Genomic DNA, 18755 nt, shown 5'->3' with positions numbered 1-18755 from the left:
GTAATATGCATCGTGACATTTTCTAACACTTCAGTTTCCTTTTTTTTCCTCTGAAGGACGACTTAGACTTACCTTGTTGCTAAGCTTTGTTAGCCTGAGAGATTCATCTTTCATTACAGCTCAAATTTTGGTCTCCTTGCTTTTTTATTTAAAATTTATTTTTTTGGAAAGAAGCTGGACAAAACGGCATAAACCCCAGGAATGAGGTTTTTGAAAATCTGCTGTAAAAAAATATCCGTAGAGAGCTGCACAGGGGCATATGCATACCCTTTCAGGTGAATATGATGCAATATCTTTTTACATTGTGACCTCTCCCTGAGATTAATATGAGATTCAATCTAAAAATCACAAGTATAAAATGAAATGGAGGAACCTTTATATAGACAATCCAATCAAATCTTCTCAGAGTCGTTTTAAATATAGCATGATACAGTTTCCACCTGCAACTCTTTCCATACTAGATAAGAAAGCACTTTATTATTTCCTGGTTATGTTACTATATGTATGGCCCATATTCAGATACAAGAAAATCATAGAGTTTATGATGAAGTAACCTCTCATTCACTTTGGCATCCAAGTCAATTCTGCCTTTTTCTGTCCGACGGAGCTGCAGGCATTTTTTTCCCTGCAAAGATCGGCTTAGAAAAGAGGGATCTCATGATTTTTTAGAGAGGGTGTAAATATTGATATGGTCTTAAAAAACTGGATGTAAGCTGTAGCAGCGTTGTGTGACATGTGCTCCTGGTTTGATTGTGCTATAAATGTCTGTCATTGGTTATATTGGCCTATATTGGTTTTCGGGGAGTTTTTTTTTTAGCTTATAGGTCTTTATGAAAAGGGTCTAAAGCAGGGATGGGCAACTTAAATGCTCTAGGGGACCAAAATTTTTCATGGACACTACCACAGGACCACATATAGGACCGTGCACTTAACCAGATATGATGAAACTGCGATTCTAAATATGTTTACAGTGCAGTAACTTGACATATTTCATGCTCAAATGCATGTACACTGCAAAAAACACTAAATCTGAGGGAAATGATCTTGCTGCATGGACACTTGACAAGATTTCTTAAATTAAGATTATTAAATCTAGAAATAAGCATGTTGAATGCTTAAAATAAGAAATTAACTCTTAAAACAAGATAAATTATCTCCCACTTCTAAATCTAAGTTTGTTTTTTGTCTTAAGAACCAAATAATTTGCAGTAGTAGGAATACAAAAGGTTTGAAGCAAATAAAAAATAACCACTTACTGTGATTTCTTTTTTTTTCAGTGCAAGAACAGCAGACCAACATTAATTGCAAGAAGTAATTTTGTGCATTTTTACACTGCACTTTTAAGATTTCATGCTCAAATGCATGTAGTTGTACCGAGGGCCACTTCAAGTGAGGGTGCGGGCCGTATGCGGGCCCCGGGCCTCCAGTTGCCCACCCCTGGTCTAAAGGACGTCTTTGTTACAATTAAATTAGTTCTTAGTTTTATTAGTTCTTAAATTAGTTCTTCGGCTTTTTGTTGCCCATGAAAACTGATTTAACAAACACCCTTTGAAAAATGGTGGTGTAGAAAATGGATCAGAGGAGTGTGTGACCCCCGTGACCTTTCTTTTATCTGGGTTAAGGGTCAGATTGGGATCCAGGTCTCTGTGGAGAGATTAAACACGGTCACCACGGTAACATAATGGGCAACCAGGATGACCAGGGTCACATTGGTGAACACACACCACTTATATTATTATACATTACACACTCACTTTTATCTTATGGGTGAAGAAGGGAACTTATTGCATGGGAAATTATTGCAATGAGTGCCGTGTGTCTCTATCTGTGTGTGTGTGTGTGTGTGTGTGTGTGTGTGTGTGTGTGTGTGTGTGTGTGTTTTCACTCTCGTAGCTTTAACTCTATGGAGTCTTATAGGGCTATTTTGTCCATTTTTGAATCCTTTTCATGTCTTTTCGTGTCTTTGTAAGTCATTTTGTGTCTTTTTGGTCATTTGTGTCTTTTTGTGTCTTTTTTGGTCATTTTGTGTCTGTTGTTGTGTCTTTTTTAGTTATTTTGTGTCTCTTCTTGGTCATTTTGTGTCTTCTGTGTTTTTTTTTTTTATCATTCTGTCTTCTCATTTTGTGTCTTTTTTGGTCATTTTGTGTCTTTTTGGTCATATTGTGTCTTTTTTTAGTCATTATGTGTCTTTTGGTGTCTTTTTTTGTGATTTTGTGTCTTTTTTTGGTCATTTTGCGTCTTTTTTTGGTCACTTTGTGTCTTTTTTAGTCCTTTAGTCCAACATAAAATGTGATTTTGAATCTTTTTTTTACTTTCAAAACACTACCATGCTCAATAAAGAATTTTAAATGTTTCAAATGTGAACAAAGGTTGCAAATATAACATATAAGAGGGTTACATCCAGTTCTATCATTTTACACTAAATATATTTGACCTTGTCTCCAGTTTTACTTGGTATATCATCATCAAACTGAAACTGGCCTCATGGAGTTTACAGCCAGAACTTTAGAGGTAAATTTACAGTAGGGTACCACGCTGCTTTGTTTTCTAGTCTGGATGTGATGAAGAAGTCATGCTTTGACGCTTTTGGTGACTCCAGAAGGTTAACCTTTGTTGCCCCACAGCATTCTGTTTGTGAGTCAGCCGACCGAGGGGGTTGAAGGACTTGAGCCACGTCGCCTGGGGTCAGCTGGCTCAGAATGAATGAACATGTGCGTAGAGTGAAAAGCCAGATCCTGGTGGCCAAGTGTGAGCCAAGGCGGCGAGCGTCTGAGGCTCAGGGAGGAAGTTCAGGTCATCTTATGTCACGAAAGAAAAGAAAAAAAAGAAAAAAAAGAAAAGATGCTTGACTTAAATACTTAAAATTCATCACATCTCTGTTAAATTATTACACCTTTATATGTAAAACACATTATCAGATCATTTGTCAGTGCTTCAGAGCATTTATTATAGAACTGGTGTGTTTTGGGATTATTTTATAATTTAAAGAAACATGCATATTTTTGCTCATTCCTGAAAAAACGTGTATATTTATATTTGACATTTATTTATTTTAAACTTTTTTTTACTATACCTTCCAGGCTCTTGTGAAAATGAATAACTAGAAATATAAGAATGACTTGAGAAAGTAAATCTAATCTATCTCGATGAATCTAATCAAAAATAAATATTTAATCATTTTAATTGTTTGTCACATCTTTGTTTTTGTGTGTGTGTGCGTGTGTGTGTGTGTGCGTGTGTGTGTGTGTGTGTGTGTGTGTGTCTGTATGTGTGTGTGCAACTTTTTTGTCACATACATATATGACAAAGCGATGCATGATGGTATGATGGTTAACACATATTCTATATCTATTCTATATTTGTGTGCAAGTGACCATGCATCATCATCATCATGCATGTTTGTGTGTGTGTGTGTGTGTGTGTGTGTGTGTGTGTGTGTGTGTGTGTGTGAGGGTTAAAAGGTGTGGTGGGAGCTATGAGCTGAGGTCAGTTAGTTCCAGCCCCGAGGAGAGCTCCACCGCGGCCTTGGAACAGTGTGGGGGTGGTTCACTTCCCTTTTCCCTGCCTCACGGCTTCCTGTGAGCGCTATAACCGTTAACCACACCCTCCTCCCCTGGCCTACACCCCCTCACACCACCACCACCACCACCACCAGTAGCAGCACACACCAAGCCCTAGAAAACACTCTGCTCGTACACACAAACTTTCCCCTCTTTCTCCTTTATTCCCTGGCTAATCAACACAAGCACAAACTCCAACAATAGTCCTCTTCCCTCATACTGGAGTAGTCACACCTCTCTCTACCCCATGGGTCTCCAACTCGAGGCCAGTGGGCCAATTGCGGCCCTCGTGATGATATTTTGTGGCCCTCACCTTGATATGAAAGTTTAATGTGAGTTTTATATGAATGGCACTTTACCGTGTTGTGTGTGGAAGGTCCCTTTGATTGCTTTTTTTGGTAATTTTGTGTCTTTTTTAATTAATTTTGTGTTTTTTTGGTAATTCTGTGTCTTTTTTTAAATAATTTTGTTTCTTTTTTGGTAATTCTGTGTCTTGTTTTGGTAATTTTGAGTCTTTTTTAAAACATTTTGTGTCTTTTTTAGTCATTTTGTGTCTTTTTTGGGTCATTTTGAGTCTTTTTTAAATAATTTAGTGTCTTTTTTGGTAATTCTGTGTCATTTTTTTGGTCATTTTGTTTCTTTTCTAAGTAATTTAGTGTTTTTTCAGTCATTTTGTGTCTTTTTTTGTAATTTTGTATCTTTTTTGGTCATTTTGTGTCTTTTTTTTTGTAATTTTGAGTCTTTTTTTTTGTAATTTTGGGTCTTTTTTTTGTGTCATTTTGATACTGCCTCCAGCCGCCCCTTTAGGTAATTTGAGTTTGAGACCCTGCTCTACCCTGAAAACCATTTCTCAGTTTCTCTGTGGAGTTCCATGCTTGACCTTATAGAGGTAAGTCACAAAAAAAGTGTGTGCAGGCCTGTTTGACCCATTCTGGCAACGCAGGTAGGCTTGCAGTCGTTTCTTGGCAGCCCTCCCAATGCTAGTCTCTCTTCATGTCATCAACCACGTGCATCTCAATGAAAGACATTGTAAAGATCCCGTCTCTGCTTAGCAACAGCTGAGTCACCACTGAAAGGTGTCTGTGAGCAGATTTTCTTACAATATTAAAAGAGATACGATTATCTTTTTTCTGTGTGTGTGATTAAATGATAAGAACAAAACAATAAAACAAGTAAAACAAAGCGCAAAAGAAGAAGAACAGCCATGCTCTGGCTACGTCTCACTGTGCCATATATCACACCTACGATACCAGCATTCCTACTATGCTCCCATCAGACATTGTGCTGCAGAAGAGGAGAATTGTGAACGAGATCTTCTGCGTCAGTGTGTATGTGAGTGGGCGTATATAAGCCTGTGGTCTGTGGAGGGACAGTAGAGATGTGTTGAAGAGTGTTGTGTGTGTGTGTGTGTGTGTGTGTGTGTGTGTGTGTGTAGGGGGGAGTGTATACATTGTGAATGTGTGAGCATAGTGATGTTTGGAAGGGGGGGACGAGGTCTATTCCTCTAAAGGGAGTGCTGTTCCCGTAGGGAAGAGGAGGAGTGGGGTGGAGTGCATGGAGTGAGTGTATGTGGGGGAGTGAGTGTGGGGGCAGCTAGGCCATCTGGACTGCGAGGAGGCTGAAGAAAGGGAGAGTGTGTGTGTCTGTGAGAAGAGAGAGAGACAGTGAGAAGGAGGGAGTAGGGATGAGAAGAGAGATGGGAAGAGGAGGGAGAACAGATATTGAGGGTGTGGGAGAGAGGATGGAGGTACATGAAGAGCAACAGAGGAAGGAATGCTGCTTGTGGTCATTACGTCAAACATTTCCACAGAAATACTCCTTCAATATGTATCGATTTTACTTAATAGAGACACAGTATGTGTGTGAATGTACATCTGAGCATAGGATTAACCCTCTGGAGTCTCCAAAAGCGCCAAAGCATGGCGTCTTCATCACATCCAGACGTAAAAACAAAGCAGACCAAAGAATGACACAAAAAGACACAAAATGACAAAAAAAGACACAAAATGACCAAAAAAAGACACAAAATAACTAAAAAAGACACAACAACAGACACAAAATCACCATAAAAAACACAAATGACCAAAAAAAGACACAAAATGACAAAAAAGACACAAAATAACTAAAAACAAACGCAAAATGAGAAGACAGAATAACGAAAAACCCCACAGAAGACACAAAATTACCAAAAAAGACACAAAATATTTATAACCACAGACAGGAGAGCCTTGGCTAGTTGTATACTTGCCTGAAGGACAACGACTGTGTTGTTTGGTCATTTTATTGATTTATTGTTGTTATTGTTTTGTAACAAACAGCTGAATGATGTATGATGCATGGGATGGTAGCATCTAGTGCATAAAGAAAGGGGGAAAAGAGTCTGTAAGACTTAAGAAACATATTTATAAAACCCATAAGCAGGCCTATCTTGCCATGGTCAGTACTTAGTTTTGTATTCATCATTGCATTCACCAGAAAAAAAAGACAAATCTGGCTTGTTTGTCTCCCTTTGTATGTTGTTCCAGATGTAGATGAACTTAAATAACACATTTAGAGACTTTCAGCTGTAACAGAGGTTTACTTCCCCAGTGGGTCTTTGATTCTATGTTTCAGACATGAAAAAACATGGCAGATGTTCTGCAGACAAATGTACCCAAAACTCTCCACCAAAATGAGTTTCTAAATTTGATGCAAGAAAAGGGCCCTGTAGGTGCAGCGCCATACTTCAAGGCGATCCAATTCGGATGTAGCTTCCAGCAGGGAGATTAATACAGTGTGTCATTTGGAAAAAATACGGGGAAAAAAACAATATCACACACTGCCACACACTCACATTTTGAATTGTCATAAAGAAAAGCACAGGTGTTACTAATAACATTAAGGACGACTGTTTTTATTTAAGCGTCTCAGTAAGCCATGACAGTGTGACAGTGATCCAGGATGCTGAAACCGAAAAAGCAAAATGGAATTCAGCCATCATTAATTCTATTATTTACACCTGTGCTTTTCCTGCTGTGACATTTCAAAATGTCTTCCATAAAAAAGGCCTATGGACAGGATGGATTAACCTGCGAGGGGGCATCTATCAATCCTCCGCTCCTCCCACTCTCTGTGCAAAGTGTAAAGCTGTGGAGCCGGATTTACTGTTCGCTCCCTGTGCCAAATGGGCACAAGTACCCTCTTCAAGAGAGGGCCATGTGATTAGACATTAAAACATAAAAAATTAGCTCTCTAGTTGACACAGCAAGCCCGCAGCTTTTGGGGGCCCTGCAGTTATTTATGGGCCCCTGGGGCACTTGCATGCTTTGCCTAGTTGATAATGCAGCCTTAACAGTGGATGATGATTGTTGGCACTTGATTAATGACTACTAATCTTCTTATTACTCACCACACATTATGTTGCATTGTGGGATCATTTGAGTCTCTCTGGACAATCAGAAAAGACTATAAAGTGGCAGACACTTTGTTCTTTACAGTTGCCATGAATGATTTTCCTGCAAATGGAGTTTGGTGTAAAAAGACTCTCAAAAAGACACAAAATGACAAAAAAGACACAAAATGACAAAAAAAGACACAGAATGACCAAAAAAAAGACACAAAATAACTAAAAAAGACACAACAACAGACACAAAATGACCATAAAAAAACACAAATGACCAAAAAATACACGAAATGACAAAAAAATACACAGAATGACCAAAAAAGACACAAAATGGGAAGACAGAATAACAAAAAAAACCCCACAGAAGACACAAAATGGCCAAAAAAGACACAAAATGACTAAAATAGACACAAAAACAGACACAAAATTACCAAAAAAGGGACAAAAAAGACACAACAAAGACACAAATGACCAAAAAAGACACAAAATGACATAAAAAAGACACAAAATAACTAAAAAAGTCTCTCTAAAAGAGTCTCTCTGGACAATCAGAAAAGACTATAAAGTGGCAGACACTTTGTTCTTTACAGTTGCCATGAATTATTTTCCTGCAAATGGAGTTTGGTGTAAAAAGGCTCTCAAAAAGACACAAAATGACAAAAAAAGACACAAAGTGACAAAAAAAGACACAGAATGACCAAAAAAAGACACAAAATAACTAAAAAAGACACAACAACAGACACAAAATGACCATAAAAAAACACAAATGACCAAAAAATACACAAAATGACAAAAAAATACACAGAATGACCAAAAAAGACACAAAATGGGAAGACAGAATAACAAAAAAAACCCCACAGAAGACACAAAATGGCCAAAAAAGACACAAAATGACTAAAATAGACACAAAAACAGACACAAAATGACCAAAAAAGGGACAAAAAAGACACAACAAAGACACAAATGACCAAAAAAGACACAAAATGACATAAAAAAGACACAAAATAACTAAAAAAGTCTCTCTAAAAGAGTCTCTCTGGACAATCAGAAAAGACTATAAAGTGGCAGACACTTTGTTCTTTACAGTTGCCATGAATGATTTCCCTGCAAATGGAGTTTGTTGTAAAAACACTCTCAATGGAAAATTACACATTTTCCAGCCAAATGTGTGATGTGCACAAGATGCTAAATGACAGTCAGTTATCAGAGTGATTTGTGTAAAGAGATAAACAGGTGTATGAGACAGATGTGAGTATCAAGGTGGATTACATTCTGACGGTTTATGGTGACACGCAGCATGTTCTCAGTTTGGTAGCGGAGAGAGCAGAAAAGGCTCTTCAGTACTGTCCTGGGATGGTCTGCTGACCCCCCCTCCCCTCTGACCCTCACCCCTTACTCCTCTCCAACACATCACATCCCACACACCCCCATCTCTTTGCCACATCAATATCATCTCCTCCCTTTCCGAACCTCCCCCAAGACCTTCCCCCCTTCCCCTCCCCTCCCCTGCGATGAGCTCCTCGGGCCCTCCTGGCTGAGGGGTCAGCAGGGGTCGGGAGCCCGTGACTCCCTCGTTCGTGCTCTTTCCCCTCTCTCCTGACCCTGCGCTTGTTCTATATCTTTCTCTCCATCTCCTCCGTGCAAACACTCATCCTTTCGTCTCATTATTTGACCCACTTTTTCTCTCTCCATCTCTCCGTCTCCCTCCATCTTCCAGTTTCTCTGCTCCTTGGCTGGCTCAAGCTGTTCTTGGATGGCATATTGATTGGGGTTTCTATTCACCTTCACTCACATCCTCTTTCTCTCTCTCTCTCCCTCTCTCTCTCTCTACTCCTTTTGTTCCCCAGTGTACTGTAATGCTCAAACCTCTTTGATCTGTGTGTTTGTGTCTGTCTATCTGCTGCTTTCCTAAATGTCTCCATTTACTGTAAGCTCTACCACCATGCTGCGCTCAATTTCTATCTCTCCCTCTTGCAGACACACACACACACACACACACACACACACACACACACACACACACACACATTGTCAGGTTGATGTTTAAAAAAAAGTCAGTCGGCCTCAGATGTATAACAAAATAGACTGCAGTCTGACTTGCGGCTCACATTTAACACATTTGTCTGATCTGCTAGTCTTTTTTTTTCTTTACTGAGTGTGTGTCTGGGTGTGTGTGAGAGAGAGACTGTGTGTACACATGACATAAGCCCACATGTTTCTCCGCATATTAACCGTGAGTCGGATGTGGGGCTTGTTTTCCCAAAGGCCACCGGTGTTAAATCATCATTTTGAAGAAGGGCCGCACGGCTACAAACCTCAAGTATTTTTGGGGATTTACATATAAGCGGTACACATATATACACACACACACACTGTGCAAATACACACATACTTGCAGAGCAAACACAAACACAGCCAAGGGGAGGGGCTGTACTTTACCCCCACATAGCTGAAGGGAGAGGAGATGAGGTACAGAAAAAAAAAATTAGAAACCAAATTAGAGGAACTGGTCAGGCGAGGAGGAGAGGCAGAGAGGAGTTGGAGGCGAGGGAGGGCAGTGGAGGAAAGGAGGGCTAGGACAAACAGAGCCAGTGACCTGAGGAGGGAGTGTCTGAGAACCTACCCAGCATGCATCAACAAGAAGGCTGCTGAGAGGACAGAAATACGAGTTAAAACAGCGAGAGAGGGACTCACTGTGGAAAGAAAAAAGCGAGCGCACAATGTCGAACGTGTGCCGTCTTTGTCCCTTTGTCACCTTTTGACCCCTGCCTTGTGTGTGAGTTTCTATTCTTACATAGTAGCCCCAAATGATCCCAACAAAAGCCTTTCTTGTGTCCATCCTTATCACTCCCTGCCCCCATGCTGACACCCCCCGAACATGCGTCATCCTCACCCCCTCACACCTCAGTGTGACAAACACAGGCCTGAACACACGGACGCCTGACAGCAAGAGAGGATTGTCTGAAACTCACACAACACACCTAAGCCCCCATCTCTCTCCCCCCTCAATGACTGACTGGTGCATCCCACGCCTTCTTCCCAGTCAGCCTCTCCTTCCTCCTGAAAGAGTGTATAAAATCTTGGAAACTCAGCGAGGAGAGGAGAGGAGAGGAGTCAGCAGGGTTGGGCTGAAGGAAAACACTTTATCACATTATCATCCTGATGACTCTGCCTCTTCCGGTTCGTCTCTGTCAACGCCGTATCATCGTCACGCTTAGTTGCATGACAGACACTCAAACCGCACCGACATAATGAGTGATGAATATCCCCCCACATGAAACAACTCACACTCGGTGTGAAGACAGTCAAACTGGGATACTTACACATTACAACCTCCTACAACCGTGACCTCCGCCCCCGTCCTCTTCTAACTCTCTCCCATTCTCACTCGCTCATCCTTTCTGCGGCTCCTTTTCCCTTTCTGTCTCCCTGTCTTCTATTGCCTCATCTCCTTCTCTTGTTGGTGTAAGTAAGCAGCTTAAACACCTACAGGGTGTGACATTGGGGCCCCACGCGCCTCCGAATGCAGTCAGTGCGGGCGGGAGAAGGCAGAGCTGAAAAGGAGAGCGTTTCATCCGTCTATTCTCTCCTCCCTTCTCTGCCTGGCATCAACGGCGCAAGTGTGGTTAAGGCAAAGCCAAGGCTGTCCCCTCACATTAGCCGGGGCTGAGCCAGACAAGCCGTCATCCCCCCCGCAAGACTGTCCTCCACTGCTCATCTCAACAAACCCCCCCCCCCTCCCCTCCTCCCTCCCTCCTTCCACTCTCGCTCATCCTCTTTCCTCCTCTCCTCCGCTCAGCTCAGCTCTGCCATGGGCACCGGTCCCCAATCTCCAAGGTGATTATGACAAAAACGAACGACCCCCAAGAGACGAGGCCAGCAGAGATAAGAGAGAAAGAGGAGGATGGCAGAGGGAGAGAACGAGGAGGAGGAGGAAGGGATTGGAGATGGATGATGTAACAGGGAATTTTGGCTGTGCATTATGATTTGGGTTGAGAGTCGGAGAACCAGCAGTTCATATCAGCCCGTATCTATCTATATCTCTATCTCACCATCATTTTTCAATTATTTTTTTTGCACAAAGAAAGTAGCCAGTCATGGTAGGTAGGTAGGTAGCAGTGGTGGAAAATAACTCATGTACAGTAGTTGAGTATTCTCATTGTACTTTATACTTCCACCCCAATTCATTTCACATGAAAATTTAGCACTTTTTACTCCCATATGATTATTAAACAGCTCTAATTACTTTAAATAGATTTACTTTTTTTAAAGGGACATAAAGTACTTAAGTGTTATGTGTTGCTAATACTTCTGTTACATTTAAATGCAGGATAATTTGTAATGGAGCATATTATTTATGTGGTAGAGACACTTATGAAACATGCAGTAACTGATTTTTTTGTCCATTCGGAGGGGAAAAAACAATAACATAAATATATCACCCCATTATAATTTGATATGGTGGACTTATTGAGCAGCAGCTGCTTATTTACTCATTCAGAAGATCTGTAGCAACATCAGCGCTCATTAGGAGTCGTCTTTCTAGCTAATTTAGAATGTCCCATTTATTCTCTCTTAGCTCTCGTTTTTTGGTCTGAACCAACTCCTGGAGGAGTTATCAGTTTAATATGTGACTCCTTAGCTGATACATGCTGCACTATGTTCACCAGCTAACTGTTGCTGTGTCTCAGTTTGGATTCTTCCATTAGTACAGTTCCATGTAGCACACTGTGTACACTGTATACTTATTTGCATAGTGTGTGAATTTTGGAGGGGTGGTGTTGTCTCAAATCGCACACATTATGCACTTATTGGTAGCTTGGTGATATCATATTGTATCAGCAGTAAATCAAATCAGACTGTTAAATTAACCCAATAATTACTTTTATCTGACGACAGTATAGTGGTACTTTGTGGGGGGGGCTCCTTCGCACCCCATTTTAACAAGTTTTGCAGCAGTGAAAGTGAACCCAAACAGGAAAGTTGTGGGCTGGGCTGCTAAAAAAAATAAATCTGAAACTTGCTATAAAGCTCTGTAAAGGTGAGAGGAGCTGCAGATTGAGGTAGTCATGCTCTGAAAGCTCACCCCCATTAGCAACACCTTGCAGATTGTTTGTTTTTAACTTGTGATTTTGTATATTCTATTATAAAAAAGATGATTTAAGACAGCGTTAAGTACACAACACGGATACTTCTTTCACTATTATGGATGGATGGATGGATGGATGGATGGATGGATGGATAGATAGATAGATAGACAGACAGACAGACAGACAGACAGACAGATAGACAGATTGATGGTTTATGATTGGTATTTTTGGACAAACTACACTAGACATTAGATAGATAGATAGATAGATAGATAGATAGATAGATAGATAGATAGATAGATAGATAGATAGATAGATAGATAGATAGATAGATAGATAGATAGATAGATAGATAGATAGATAGATAGATAGATAAAGAAAGGGGTAACTTCACTCAACCATACCGACAGCAATTTTTTTACACTTTTAACATCCAAAAGTACAATTTGCTAATCTATATATTGAATGTATTATTTATTTCATTAAACATGTGATTATCTATAGTCAGATTGCAAGACAAATACGGCACTTTATCCAAAATCTTCATCCAAACACTTTTCCAACCTTGAAAATACAACAATAAAATTAATAAAATTTAAGCATTTTCAAGGATTTCAAGCACCCGTATGAACCCTGATAGATAGATAGATAGATAGATAGATAGATAGATAGATAGATAGATAGATAGATAGATAGATAGATAGATAGATAGATAGATAGATAGATAGATAGATGCTGTATACGGTACATAATTATATAGATAAATGGTGACTAGCACAAATAAGAGTCCTAGCCCTTCCATAAGGGTCAAAGATAATTTGTTGTGGTGTGGAATGGGGTCGTGACCCCACACGGTCAGCGGGGTCAAATCAAACAGCGGCACTGAGCTCAAGAAGGTCATTAAAGAGACAGAGAGGCCTGCTGGGGGGAGCCGAACGGGGGATGCTGTTAACCCCTTCCCCTGCCTCCCTGCAGAAATGAGAGGAAGCAATGAGAAAGGAAATGTAGTGGAGAAGAAGAGATGAGAGGTCATATTATTGTAGCATAGCAACCCAGGTTTCAGTGTGGGTTGAGGCAAGCAATAATATATAATATTGCTGAGAGGTTAGACAGCTTAGAAGAACCTTTCAAGATGGATGTGGAAAGAGAGGTGCACTTTCTGCACAGAAGAGGGGGAGGGAAGGTAGGAGAGGGGGTGGGGGTGAACGGAGTCGGTAGAAAAAAATAGCCTAATCCTCCCATCTCCATCCACTCCCCCCTTCTTCTTCTTCTCTCTCTTTCTCTACCAGTCTACTCTCTCTCTCTCTCTTTCTTTCCCTCCCTCTCCCTCCGCTCTGTGCATCATTAAAACAAGCAGAGTAGTGTTCAGAGCGTGGGGCTGCACTGAGACGGTGACCTCCACAATAAGAAGATGTTCTTGCTTCGGGGAAGAGAAGGTCGTTTTGTACTCATCTCTCTCTCCCTTTCTCTCTCTCTCTCTTTTCTCCTACTACTTCCAATGGAGTAAATGAGATTTGGAGGGGGTAGGATAGTGGAGGAAGGGATCAAGAGGGTAGACATGCAGAAAAGGGAGACAGAGATAGCGAGATGCAGGGGGAGCGGGGGCAGTTTAATGTAGGATTGGTAACACAGAGAGGTAAGATATGATAAACAGGGAAAGATCTGGATTCCCCTGAAGTAAAGTGGCCAGGAGGGTTAGAGTGAAGCAGACAGGGGCTGAAACCTCAGAAATCCAGGGCATGAAAAAGCCTGAATATGAGTCTGCCTATTTTTCATTTCGGAAAGAAGATTATTCCTGCCCCGAACGGGGGAAAATACATGTGTTTTCTCGGCGCACGCAGATGGACGCAGCGAGGTCAGCCAGGAGTCGTTCTTATCAAACAACACCAAGACTTGAGGGATGACGAGCGTGCTATCTGCATCCTGGTCCAGAGGCATCTTCCCATCATATACATACAATGGACACAAAGGCCAGTCGCCGTAGGGAAGACAGGAAGTCCTATGGGTGACACAAGGACAGGCGATGGTGTGAACAGCCCCTGCACCCCCCCCCCCCCCTCCCCCCTCCCCCTCTGCATGTCGCCTTCACACAGGAACAAAATGTGTGGGCAGCGGGCACAAACACATTCTCTGTATCCTCCAGATGATTATACATCCTTTAAATCCAATAACCTCAATTCATTCTGCTTCTCTTGGTGTCATTCTTCATTGCGATTCATTCATTTACACTTTCTTTGAGAAATCTGCTCATTCTTTGGCTTCCTTTCCACCTGTTATTAATGCCATCCTTCCTTCCTTTCCTCTTGCCCCTCAATCCTTCCCGTCCTCACTACCTTCCTACCACTTGGTTCCCATACTCTTAATTTGCTCTTTCCCTCTGTGGGAGGACTCTTTATAAAAGCCTTGTCGTTTCCCAATACTGATTTGAGTATCACTAAGCTGCACCTTCACACATATTGTTGTCTCACACCTTGTGCCAAATATTCCTTTGTAAAGCCTTCCCCCATCCCCTGCCTGCACCTGGTAGAGATAGTGTTCTTTCAGCTGCAGGCTCTGCTTTCTATACAAGCAGGGCTAGGATGGCACAAGCAGCACACAGCTGTTCCCCTTGGTAAATTGATAGTGAAGGGTAGTGGATGGGGCTTTGAAAGCGCCTTGTGCTATTTTTATGACAGTTGTAGATTTTTTTGCTGTTTAATTCGATGTGACCAATTACGCTGCTGCGTTCCTCAGCAGGGGGGCACGCTGGGAGAGCGAGTTATTGCTTGACTTCAAAAACTTTTCCTAAAGTGCGTTTACATACCTCACACCTTTGTCGCTGTTCAAATGCGAGTCATCGACGAAGGAACCTGGTCTCACTTCCTGCGCTCTGAGGAGATGTGTGTGTCTTCTCCTCCTTTTCGTCTGTTTTTTTTTAATGCCTTCTCCCCGGCCTCTGTGACAAACTTTGAAAGTGAAAACAACATGCTTTTATTTTTCTTTTAAGTCAAACTGGAGTGCGGGAAAAAGCAGAATGGAGTAGAAGAGTGACTGTCCCTGAGGGTAAGCATCAGATCAGCCTGACACACTAACCCCCCTCCTTAATGCAAACACACACACACACACACAAGTCCACAACACACCTATCACCTTGTGTTTCAAGGACTCTTTGTGAGCATAAGTACCACACACACACACACACACACACACACACACAGAAGCACAAAACCACTGTCGTACAGAATTCTTGCATCCCCCTCACACCGCTACTCCTCCTGAGTGGATTGCCGTGATGAGTGTTCCTCGGAGTGAATACATGTGTAAGTGGCCTAATGATGCCTAAACCCATCCATGGCCAGACATAGGCAGGGTGGAGAGGGGAGGGGGGATGTTGAGGAGGTGGCGCAGGAGAGAGAGGGGGGTTTGTAGTCCGGGGTCATGCTTGTCATGTCAGGCGGATTTGAAGGCCACATTGGCGTGAGGAAGCCCAGCTTTGAGTAAAGCAGCTTGTTTCAGGCAGGGATTGTGTTTGCGGACCCGGCTCGGAGAGAGAGAGAGAGAGAGAGAGAGTGTGTGTGTGTTCGAGAGAGAGAGAGTGTGTGTGTTCGAGAGAGAGAGAGAGATCTGTGCCCGGGCATTACAGACCTACAGCCTTAATCCACATGGCCTGACATTCTCCCTTATCCAGCCCTCGGCAGCCAACCACCCAGACTGATGGAGGCACGGCTCTACCCCATGCTGTGTCATGCCACGCATCACTTTCTCCACACACACAATTAAACACACACACACACACACACACACACACACACACACTACATGCTTTGCTGTGCCACCCGCTCTCTTCCCCATAAACTTTCCCCACTTCCTCAAACCTACAACGATTCCTGGTCACAGCATGTATACTCCTATTTCCTAAGAAACAGGCCCCTCCACAGTTCCTCATTACTGCAGACATTCACACACACTATGGTGGACTCGATGAACTGACAGTGACACATACAGTACATGACACACACACACAAACTCAATTTCATGAACATTTCTTCTCACTATAGAAATGAAATCTTATCGTTTAAAATAAAATCAGATCAGTTCTGTACTGTATACCAGGGGCACATACATACATGTTACATACAGAACCTGCAGTGATGGAAAGTCACTTCACTACATTTACTCAAGTAAAATGCCTAATTGCAATTTTAAAGTACTTGTGCTTTAGTTAAGTATATTGTTTTCATGCTACTGTACATCTTCTCAGCTACATTAAGGAGGAAAATATGCCACTTTTTTTTCCTCCACTACATATTTTTGACTGCTATGGTAACTAGTTACATTTCAGATTACTCTTTCACAAAAAACAAAACAAATAATAAAATATCAAACTCAAGTCCCAGGTCCTAAACTTTGAGTTTGGAGGCCGAAACAAGTCATAATGCGATTTTCATCAAACGCAATTATTAAATTTTGTAAAATTATCAATGCCTTTTCAAATTTGCATTTATTTGTACGTCATGGTTCTGCAACTTGATTGGATTCTGACAGATTGGTTCAGACAAATTGGATCCGGGAAATTAAGTGTCGACTTGCTGAAAATGAAACGTTCAGGAAATGAAGGGAAATTAATTGATTGGTGACACATTTTTTAAAGTAGCATACCCTTTAATCATTGAGCTTTGGGAAAGGGATAGAGTGTTTTCAATTCATGAGTCATTGGTGTTAAAGTCCTATTTGAGTTTCAAGTGATTTTCATTTTATATATTTTTTTATTTTGTCAAGTTGAGTCTAAAGTCTAAAATTGAAATTTGTGACTCAAGTCCAAATGATGTGACTCACACCTGCACCTAATATAAAATATGTAAATCTAGCTGCAGCTAAACCATCTACAACAGTAACATGCTGAATCCATATTGACAATAACTAATGTCATGAATAATAATATAAAAGTCACAGGAGCCATTTTCCTGCACAACTAATTTTTGGTGCTTTCACATATATATTTTGCTCATAAATATGAAATATTTTGTTTTCAGTTCTGGCTGTGGGAAATGTACTTGTAATAGGGTATTTTTACATGCTTATACTGGTACTTTCACACGAGTAAAACCCTCTTGCTACTTTTCACACCTCTGAATATTGGGCCAATTAAGATGATCTGGATCTGCACCTGCAGAGTCCTTCTAGAGTCCTCTACTTATAATACCAGGAATTAAAATAAATGCAGTTCATGAACTATTATTTTTACCTTTTTCAGAAACTACTTCCCACATCGCACTCTCTCTAGTCTCTCACAATTAAAAAAAAAGTTTGCCACCTCATAATTCCCCCATTTAAGTATACTAAGAAAAATCCATCATGTGTGAAGGGTAGAGGTCAGACTGTGGTGGAATTACCCCAGACTTTCTGGCAAAAATGGCCTGTATGCTGCAAGTCACATGGCACTCAGAGGTGTTTTCCAGCCAAACTGTGTCAAACTGTAAATGTCAGTCATCTTTTTTTTATTTTTTATGTGACCGTCTGGTGTTTTCTTGTTTGTGCCACAAGAGGGGGTAAGTTACAGTAAGCCCCTGGTCTTTACTGAGCCCTATGGCAACAGACGCACAAGCCTGAAGCCCCATGAACCACACAGGACTCATGACAACCCCCCCATGCTTACATCATGTGTTATTATAATAACACGCGATTGTTATTGTTATTATTATTATTATTGTAAATTTGTCATGTTTTATTAAATGACAGAATTTACCTGAGGGATTTCTGATTATAGTGGAACTCGTCTTAGATCAGATGGATAATACGCGCGGTGTGTGCGTTCACGTTGTCTCATTTCCTGACTCTGCCCAGTAGAGAGAGAGAGAGAGAGAGAGAGAGAGAGAGAGAGGAGATACGGGGACACGGAGAGAGAGAGTGTGTATGGGGGAGTGAGAGAGAGAGAGAGAGAGAGAGAGAGAGAGAGAGAGAGAGAGACATGCACAGAGGAGGAGGAGGAGGGGGAGGCTCCTGATACCAAGACACGGAAAAGCAGGGGAGGGAAAGAGAGAAAGAGAAAAGGGGCTGGTGGAGGAAGAAGAGCGGGGAGTGGGAGAAAACAGGGGGAATAACACTTAAAGAAAGCATACAGGGGAGAGGAAGGACAGTACCTAGTGATTTGGACATCCCCTCCTTTCTTCTCTCAGGCTGTCACAGCAGATTGGACTCCGAAGGACCGACACCGCGTCCACCCCAGACCCCATGGGGTAACAGGTATGTCTGACTTCCTTATATTAGTAGTAGCCCTTCCAGCAGCCGTGAGCCCGGCTCTGCTGCTAACAGGTCTGAGGTTTTCATTCAGACGGCGGCGGACATCGCAGGATTTCCACGCTTTTTCTATTTCATGTCAACAATTAGTTTTCCACCACACGGAGCCGTCGCGTCTCCAGCTGATAGTTGGTGGGCGCACAGGTTGGAGACATGACACAATGCAACTCTTCGCAATTGTGGCACCGTCGGAAAAGCGACTGTATAAAGGCCTGTCTGTCTGTTTTTTTTTCTCCCCCTGCTGCTTTCTTTTTTATTCCAGTCCATTGGCATCATGTTAGCCACGGCATGAGTGTATTTTGACAGCTAAATACCCAGCCGAGTGAGCAGGCGACAGTCTGAAAGTACGCCTACCTGTTCCATACGTGACAGCCAGCTGTCTATTGCGCTTGTTGATATTTGGAGAAGCTGTCAGTGGCTGACGGGATTCGCACATTCTACATTTCA

The 18755-nt window shown here is 41.7% G+C and overlaps 1 protein-coding gene across 2 annotated transcripts in view; it reads left to right on the top strand.

Moving 5' to 3' along the window:
- Nucleotides 1-18077: 18077 nt before the first annotated feature.
- zbtb46 (zinc finger and BTB domain containing 46) overlaps nt 18078-18755 on the top strand; it is a 74193-nt gene continuing 73515 nt past the window's right edge. The window contains exon 1 of one of the 2 annotated variants that reach the window (XM_059332595.1): nt 18078-18254. The gene's annotated coding sequence lies outside the window, so the exon portion shown is untranslated. The remainder of the gene's footprint in view (nt 18255-18755) is intronic. The other variant, XM_059332594.1, reaches the window with a different exon arrangement.

The sequence above is a fragment of the Centropristis striata genome, chromosome 5 (assembly GCF_030273125.1).
Source record: "Centropristis striata isolate RG_2023a ecotype Rhode Island chromosome 5, C.striata_1.0, whole genome shotgun sequence".
Classification (NCBI taxonomy): domain Eukaryota; kingdom Metazoa; phylum Chordata; class Actinopteri; order Perciformes; family Serranidae; genus Centropristis; species Centropristis striata.
Note: the sequence above shows the minus strand (reverse complement) of the source record. Positions and strands in the feature narration are given on the sequence as shown.